General features: G+C 41.3%; 1 pseudogene; it reads right to left on the minus strand.

Moving 5' to 3' along the window:
- Positions 1-8,329: 8,329 nt before the first annotated feature.
- On the minus strand, positions 8,330-9,212 carry Tiprl-ps2 (TOR signaling pathway regulator, pseudogene 2; annotated as a pseudogene).
- Positions 9,213-9,736: the final 524 nt, after the last annotated feature.

Genomic DNA, 9,736 nt, shown 5'->3' on the forward strand with positions numbered 1-9,736 from the left:
ACTGGTGGTCTGGAATGTTGGGTGAACATGGTCAAACAACATGGTGATCCTTTGATATTCTATTAGGAGCAAACCTCCACACGAATTTTCCCCAAACCCTGAGAACTGTTATGGTTTTATCCTGGGCTTGCCTCTCAGTACATAAAGTTCATCCTTATGACAGAGGCACCATGAACTTGTGTCCTTCCTCATTAGAATCCATCCTTATACTTATTATAAGTTCTTCCCCTCTAGGCCCTAACCTTGAGCTCTCTTTCCCAGTCAATAGAATTCATTGTAATGATAAAGGTTTAAGGTGCTCTGCTGTAGTGGTGAATTTTGCAATGGGAATTTTAATGTAGCCACCCCTGAAGCTTTCTTATGAGAACTGTCACATGGAGACATTTCCCACAAAGTTTTACTGTGTTTAAAGGTGTAAGAAAATTAAATCATGGGATAAGACTCTTTAGAATTTTGATCCAGTTTGACTCACCAAGTCCAGTGGTATTAAGTTTTCATTCTTACCTCTTTATGGCTAGTTTCCGTGATTCCTGCAAAGAACCCCAACATCTGGCGCCTGAACATGGGGGTCAGGGAAATTGAGTCCTTTCACTGTGTGTAATGCAGAGGGAAGAGCTCGAGAAGTGACACAAGCCCCTTGGAGGAGCCCGGAAGATCATTAGTGAATCCCCAACAACTTGACATTGAGTATTTACACTGTTTGTGCCTGGGTTTGCTTTGTATAGCTTATGACTGTGCCCTGGTTCTTCTCTCTTGAGAAAGTTTCTATTTTTACAAGAGCCCACAGCAGAAAGACTTTGAATTTTTAAAAGAGATTTTGAAATTTTAGGGATCAGGTATTTTAAAGAGACTTTTAATATGTTTGAATTTGTAAGAACTGTGGAGCTTTTAAAGTTATCTATGTTTTACATTGTAATATTAATATTAACACTCCATGTTGGGGATAAGTGAGAAATAAAGATTCTAACTGAAAAGCAGTGTGTTTGGGTGTCAAATTGACAAGGGGTGAGTCGTGCTGCTTAGTTTTACGTTAACTTGACACAAGCTAGAGTCATCAGAGAGGAGAGACTCTCAATTGTCAAAATGCTTCCATAAGATCCAGCTGTAAAGTATTTTCTTTCTTTTTCATAATTCCTTATTATTTATTCTGCTTTTACAAAAAGACACTTGGACAAATAAAAAGAAAATAGCAAGAAGAGACTGCACTCTGCGCACATCCAGACGCCAGAGGAAAACACCAAACGCCATCTGGAACCCTGGTGCACGGAGGCTCCCGGAAAGAGCGGCGCAGATCTCCTCAGTTGCTGCCACCGCGGAGAGGTCTTAGGCAGTACCCCACGAGCACACTTGAGCCTCGGAACCTCAGGGGAGGGTCCAGGAGTGGCAGGACCCCTGCACCTGAGACACCGCCGGAACCTGAAGGAAACAGACCGGATAAACGGTTCTCTGCATCCAAATCCCGTGGGAGGGAGAGCTAAACCTACAGAAAGGCAGACACGCCTGGAAAACCAGAAGAGACTGCACTCTGCGCACATCCAGACGCCAGAGGAAAACACCAAACGCCATCTGGAACCCTGGTGCACGGAGGCTCCCGGAAAGAGCGGCGCAGATCTCCTCGGTTGCTGCCGCCGCGGAGAGGTCTTAGGCAGTACCCCACGAGCACACTTGAGCCTCAGAACCTCAGGTAGGACCAACTTTTCCCCTGCAAGTGACCTGCCTGGTGAACTCAAGACACAGGCCCACAGGAACAGCTAAAGACCTGTAGAGAGGAAAAACTACAAGCCCGAAAGCAGAACACTCTGTCCCCATAACTGGCTGAAAGAAAACAGGAAAACAGGTCTACAGCACTCCTGACACACAGGCTTATAGGACAGTCTAGCTACTGTCAGAGATAGCAGAACAAAGTAACACTAGAGATAATCTGATGGCAGGAGGCAAGCGCAGGAACCCAAGCAACAGAAACCAAGACTACATGGCATCATCGGAGCCCAATTCTCCCACCAAAGTAAACATAGAATATCCAAACACACCAGAAAAGCAAGATCTAGTTTCAAAATCATATTTGATCATGATGCTAGAGGCCTTCAAGAAAGACGTGAAGAACTCCCTTAGAGAACAAGTAGAAGCCTACAGAGAAGAATCGCAAAAATCCCTGAAAGAATTCCAGGAAAACACAATCAAACAGTTGAAGGAATTAAAAATGGAAATAGAAGCAATCAAGAAAGAACACGTGGAAACAACCCTGGATATAGAAAATCAAAAGAAGAGACAAGGAGCTGTAGATAGAAGCCTCACCAACAAAATACAAGAGATGGAAGAAAGAATCTCGGGAGCAGAAGATTCCCTAGAAATCATTGACTCAACTGTCAAAGATAATGTAAAGCAGAAAAAGCTACTGGTCCAAAACATACAGGAAATCCAGGACTCAATGAGAAGATCAAACCTAAGGATAATAGGTATAGAAGAGAGTGAAGACTCCCAGCTCAAAGGACCAGTAAATATCTTCAACAAAATCATAGAAGAAAACTTCCCTAACCTAAAAAAAGAGATACCCATAGGCATACAAGAAGCCTACAGAACTCCAAATAGATTGGACCAGAGAAGAAACACCTCCCGTCACATAATAGTCAAAACACCAAACGCACAAAATAAAGAAAGAATATTAAAAGCAGTAAGGGAAAAATGTCAAGTAACATATAAAGGCAGACCTATCAGAATCACACCAGACTTTTCGCCAGAAACTATGAAGGCCAGAAGATCCTGGACAGATGTCATACACACCCTAAGAGAACACAAGTGCCAGCCCAGGTTACTGTATCCTGCAAAACTCTCAATTAACATAGATGGAGAAACCAAGATATTCCATGACAAAACCAAATTTACACAATATCTTTCTACAAATCCCGCACTACAAAGGATAATAAAGGGTAAAGCCCAACAAAAGGAGGCAAGCTATACCCTAGAAGAAGCAAGAAACTAATCGTCTTGGCAACAAAACAAAGAGAGTGAAAGCACACAAACATAACCTCACATCCAAATATGAATATAACGGGAAGCAATAATCACTATTCCTTAATATCTCTCAACATCAATGGCCTCAACTCCCCAATAAAAAGACATAGATTAACAAACTGGATACGCAAGGAGGACCCTGCATTCTGCTGCCTACAGGAAACACACCTCAGAGACAAAGACAGACACTACCTCAGGGTGAAAGGCTGGAAAACAACTTTCCAAGCAAATGGTCAGAAGAAGCAAGCTGGAGTAGCCATTCTAATATCAAATAAAATCAATTTTCAATTAAAAGTCATCAAAAAAGATAAGGAAGGACACTTCATACTCATCAAAGGAAAAATCAACCAAGATGAACTCTCAATCCTAAATATCTATGCCCCAAATACAAGAGCACCTACATACGTAAAAGAAACCTTACTAAAGCTCAAAACACACATTGTACCTCACACAATAATAGTGGGAGATTTCAACACCCCACTCTCATCAATGGACAGATCATGGAAACAAAAATTACACAGAGACGTAGACAGACTAAGAGAAGTCATGAGCCAAATGGACTTAACAGATATTTATAGAACATTCTATCCTAAAGCAAAAGGATATACCTTCTTCTCAGCTCCTCATGGTACTTTCTCCAAAATTGACCATATAGTTGGTCAAAAAACGGGCCTCAAGAGGTACAGAAAGATAGAAATAATCCCATGGGTGCTATCGGACCACCACGGCCTAAAACTGGTCTTCAATAACAATAAGGGAAGAATGCCCACATATACGTGGAAATTGAACAATGCTCTACTCAATGATAACCTAGTCAAGGAAGAAATAAAGAAAGAAATTAAAAACTTTTTAGAATTTAATGAAAATGAAGGTACAACATACCCAAACTTATGGGACACAATGAAAGCTGTGCTAAGAGGAAAACTCATAGCGCTGAGTGCCTGCAGAAAGAAACAGGAAAGAGCATATGTCAGCAGCTTGACAGCACACCTAAAAACTCTAGAACAAAAAGAAGCAAATACACCCAGGAGGAGTAGAGGGCAGGAAATAATCAAACTCAGAGCTGAAATCAACCAAGTAGAAACAAAAAGGACCATAGAAAGAATCAACAGAACCAAAAGTTGGTTCTTTGAGAAAATCAACAAGATAGATAAACCCTTAGCCAGACTAACGAGAGGACCCAAAGAGTGTGTCCAAATTAACAAAATCAGAAATGAAAAGGGAGACATAACTACAGATTCAGAGGAAATTCAAAAAATCATCAGATCTTACTATAAAAGCCTATATTCAACAAAACTTGAAAATCTTCAGGAAATGGACAATTTCCTAGACAAATATCAGGTACCGAAGTTAAACCAGGAACAGATAAACCAGTTAAACAACCCCATAACTCCTAAGGAAATAGAAGCAGTCATTAAAGGTCTCCCAACCAAAAAGAGCCCAGGTCCAGACGGGTTTAGTGCAGAATTCTATCAAACCTTCATAGAAGACCTCATACCAATATTATCCAAACTATTCCACAAAATTGAAACAGATGGATCACTCCCGAATTCCTTCTATGAAGCCACAATTACTCTTATACCGAAACCACACAAAGACCCAACAAAGAAAGAGAACTTCAGACCAATTTCCCTTATGAATATCGACGCAAAAATACTCAATAAAATTCTGGCAAACCGAATCCAAGAGCACATCAAAACAATCATCCACCATGATCAAGTAGGCTTCATCCCAGGCATGCAGGGATGGTTTAATATACGGAAAACCATCAACGTGATCCATTATATAAACAAACTGAAAGAACAAAACCACATGATCATTTCATTAGATGCTGAGAAAGCATTTGACAAAATTCAACACCCCTTCATGATAAAAGTCCTGGAAAGAATAGGAATTCAAGGCCCATACCTGAACATGGTAAAAGCCATATACAGCAAACCAGTTGCTAACATTAAACTAAATGGAGAGAAACTTGAAGCAATCCCACTAAAATCAGGGACTAGACAAGGCTGCCCACTCTCTCCCTACTTATTCAATATAGTTCTTGAAGTTCTAGCCAGAGCAATCAGACAACAAAAGGAGGTCAAGGGGATACAGATCAGAAAAGAAGAAGTCAAAATATCACTATTTGCAGATGATATGATAGTATATTTAAGTGATCCCAAAAGTTCCACCAGAGAACTACTAAAGCTGATAAACAACTTCAGCAAAGTGGCTGGGTATAAAATTAACTCAAATAAATCAGTAGCCTTCCTCTACACAAAAGAGAAACAAGCCGAGAAAGAAATTAGGGAAACGACACCCTTCATAATAGACCCGAATAATATAAAGTACCTCGGTGTGACTTTAACCAAGCAAGTAAAAGATCTGTACAATAAGACTTCAAGACACTGAAGATAGAAATTGAAGAAGACCTCAGAAGATGGAAAGATCTCCCATGCTCATGGATTGGCAGGATTAATATAGTAAAAATGGCCATTTTACCAAAAGCGATCTACAGATTCAATGCAATCCCCATCAAAATACCAATCCAATTCTTCAAAGAGTTAGACAGAACAATTTGCAAATTCATCTGGAATAACAAAAAACCTAGGAGAGCTAAAACTATCCTCAACAATAAAAGGACTTCAGGGGGAATCACTATCCCTGAACTCAAGCAGTATTACAGAGCAATAGTGATAAAAACTGCATGGTATTGGTACAGAGACAGACAGATAGACCAATGGAATAGAATTGAAGACCCAGAAATGAACCCACACACCTATGGTCACTTGATTTTTGACAAAGGAGCCAAAACCATCCAATGGAAAAAAGATAGCATTTTCAGCAAATGGTGCTGGTTCAACTGGAGGTCAACATGTAGAAGAATGCAGATTGATCCATGCTTATCACCCTGTACAAAGCTTAAGTCCAAGTGGATCAAGGACCTCCACATCAAACCTGATAAACTCAAACTTATAGAAGAAAAACTAGGGAAGCATCTGGAACACATGGGCACTGGAAAAAATTTCCTGAACAAAACACCAATGGCTTATGCTCTAAGATCAAGAATCGACAAATGGGATCTCATAAAACTGCAAAGCTTCTGTAAGGCAAAGGACACTGTGGTTAGGACAAATCGGCAACCAACAGATTGGGAAAAGATCTTTACCAATCCTACAACAGATAGAGGCCTTATATCCAAAATATACAAAGAACTCAAGAAGTTAGACCGCAGGGAGACAAATAACCCTATTAAAAAATGGGGTTCAGAGCTAAACAAAGAATTCACAGCTGAGGAATGCCGAATGGCGGAGGAACACCTAAAGAAATGTTCAACATCTTTAGTCATAAGGGAAATGCAAATCAAAACAACCCTGAGATTTCACCTCACACCAGTGAGAATGGCTAAGATCAAAAACTCAGGTGACAGCAGATGCTGGCGAGGATGCGCAGAAAGAGGAACACTCCTCCATTGTTGGTGGGATTGCAGACTGGTACAACCATTCTGGAAATCAGTCTGGAGGATCCTCAGAAAATTGGACATTGAACTGCCTGAGGATCCAGCTATACCTCTCTTGGGCATATACCCAAAAGATGCCCCAACATATAAAAAAGACACGTGCTCCACTTTGTTCATCGCAGCCTTATTTATAATAGCCAGAAGCTGGAAAGAACCCAGATGCCCTTCAACAGAGGAATGGATACAGAAAATATGGTACATCTACACAATGGAATATTACTCAGCTATCAAAAACAACGGCTTTATGAAATTCGTAGGCAAATGGTTGGAACTGGAAAATATCATCCTGAGTGAGCTAACCCAAACACAGAAAGACATACATGGTATGCACTCACTGATAAGTGGCTCATAGCCCAAATGCTTGAATTACCCTAGATGCCTAGAACAAATGAAACTCGAGACGGATGATCAAAATGTGAATGCTTCACTCCTTCTCTAAAAGGGGAACAAGAATACCCTTGGCAGGGAAGAGAGAGGCAAAGATTAAAACAGAGACTGAAGGAGCTCCCATTCAGAGCCTGCCCCACATGTGGCCCATACATATACAGCCACCCAATTAGACAAGATGGATGAAGCAAAGAAGTGCAGACCGACAGGAGCCGGATGTCTCCTGAGAGACACAGCCAGAATACAGCAAATACAGAGGCGAATGCCAGCAGCAAACCACTAAACTGAGAATAGGACCCCCGTTGAAGGAATCAGAGAAAGAACTGGAAGAGCTTGAAGGGGCTCGAGACCCTATATGTACAACAATGCCAAGCAACCAGAGCTTCCAGGGACTAAGCCACTACCTAAAGACTATACATGGACTGACCCTGGACTCTGACCTCATAGGTAGCAATGAATATCCTAGTAAGAGCACCAGTGGAAGGGGAAGCCCTGGGTCCTGCTAAGACTGAACACCCAGTGAACTAGACTGTTGGGGGGAGGGCGGCAATGGGGGGATGGTTGGGAGGGGAACACCGTTAAGGAAGGGGAGGGGGGAGGGGGATATTTACCCGGAAACCAAAGAATTATTATTACGTATTAAATAAATAAAAAAAAATGAAAATCATCCACACTAAAAAAAAAAAAAAAAGATGGGGATAACCCATCAGCATAAAAAAAAGAAAAGAAAAGAAAATAGCATATGTCATATTTAGAAATGGCCAAGGAAACACCTTTGTACTCCTCACAGGAATACACTAATACAATTTTCAAAAGCACACTCCTCTCTACTGCCTACTCTTTAATTTAAAAAGTCAATTATTTAATTTAATTCTCCACAATTAAACAATGAATTATCAAAATAAATAATCTAACACTACTCAGAGACAAAGACATTTAAAAGAAAAGATTTAAAAAATGCATGTGTGTACAAACACACACAATATGATGCTGTCCAGAAATTCCAACTAATGAATAACACAAGATTACTTATGTAGGTGACATGTCACAACTCTCCAGAAATGTGAATAAACACCAGAAAACCCACAGCCAAGAGCCAGAGTGTCACAAGAGCATGTAGTCAGAATCCTGTGACGGTCACAGGGCATCATGGCTCAGTGATGGCATTTACAAGTCAGCCTCTTCTCCGTAGATGATACTTCAGGATGGATGCAGATTACCTCCCCCTCTTGAGGCACACAAAGATCACTGCTGAGGTCCCAATTTGTGATGAGTTAAAAACCCAAATTAAGCCCCAGAGCATGTATCTCTCTGGAGTAGGAACTTGAAAAGAGGATAAATAGGAGTTGGGTGGAACCTGCCTGCAAGAATCTTTTATTTTCCTTTAAGGCTACAGAAAAATCTACTCATAAGCAAGGAAATTAATTCTCATAATAAAAGCACCCCTATGAAGAGCCAAGGTACCCAGTCAGGTTCCACATGGAGAGTATGCTGTATCACATTTGATTCTGAGGGCGCAGGATTAAGATCAGTTCTTTCTGGAAATACTAGCTTCTCACAAACTGCTTCCTTAATTGGTAAATACTGTGCTATTTCGTTAGGTTCTGTGAAGAGGGAAGATGGGACATGCATTAAATTAGCAATTTTGCTCTCTCTGGATGTATATCGTCGTAACATGTAGGTCTTGTCAGTTTCATGGTAAAGCCTTGTGTCATTTGTTCGGATGAGCGCCCCATCAGTTTTTTTCTGAGGAAAAACCGCAGTAGCAGAAAAAAAGCTGGAAGGCATTACTCGAATTTTCACACTCCGGCTGGAAACTCTGTGATCATGCAATTCATCCTCAAAAGGGAGAACTTCTTCAAAAAATTTTATCTGTTTCTGGCTTTCAATGTTTCTGTATCTATATGATCTGTTGTAGGTACAACCTTTAACTTAAGAGATTCTCCAAGCAATGACTCTTTATAATCTGTTGTATAGGTCCAGTCACATGGTTTAGTAGCTTCTTTGGAATGTTCACCCTCCGTTCTTCTTTCCTGTCACTCTTCAGCACAAGCTACTTTGAGCATGCCCTGGTAGTTGTTCACACATCTCAGTGCATCTGTAGCATTGAACTCTTTCAAAGCCAGAGTCATGCTGGATCCTTAGAACGTTATCTCCAAACATCATTTCAGGGAGGGAGGGAGGGAGGGATGCCATATACAGCTTGTCAGCTAACTTTTCCACACCTGCAGACTTCATGATGTGGGTCTTGGACGCCGTCAGCTTCCAAGGCCGGAAGAAGTCCTGGTAGTCTCTGAAAGCCGTGGATCATCAAGGCAGAAGCGGAGCCGCTGGACTACTAGGAGCAAGTGTCTGCGGTTGCGGTGTGGCCCCAGGTATTTTCTTAATTAGTGATCAATGGGGGAGGGCCCTGCCCTGGGTCCTGGGTTCTACAAGAAAGCTGGCTGAGCAAGCCAAGAGAAGCAAGCTAGTAAGTAGCACCCCTCCATGGCTGCTGCATTAACTCCTGCCTCCAGGTTCCCACTCTGCTTGAGTTCCTGCCCTCACTGCTTTTGATCATGATCATTCTATGGAACTATGGGAGAAATAAACCTGTTCCTCCCTATGTTGCTTTGTTCGTCTTTCCATTGTAGCAATAGTAACCCTAACTAAGACAATAAAACCCTTTCTGCAATAACCACTACCATCTTTATCTCCTCTGGAGGGAGTTGGGCCTCATGAATGTCTCTATCCATAGTGCATGTTAAAAGGCCTGATCTCATGTAGGTATTCGTTGTTGCTACGTGTTCATGTCTGTAATAATTGTGTCGTATCCGAGGGGTGGTATTTCATGGC

The sequence above is a fragment of the Rattus norvegicus genome, chromosome 5 (assembly GCF_036323735.1).
Source record: "Rattus norvegicus strain BN/NHsdMcwi chromosome 5, GRCr8, whole genome shotgun sequence".
Classification (NCBI taxonomy): domain Eukaryota; kingdom Metazoa; phylum Chordata; class Mammalia; order Rodentia; family Muridae; genus Rattus; species Rattus norvegicus.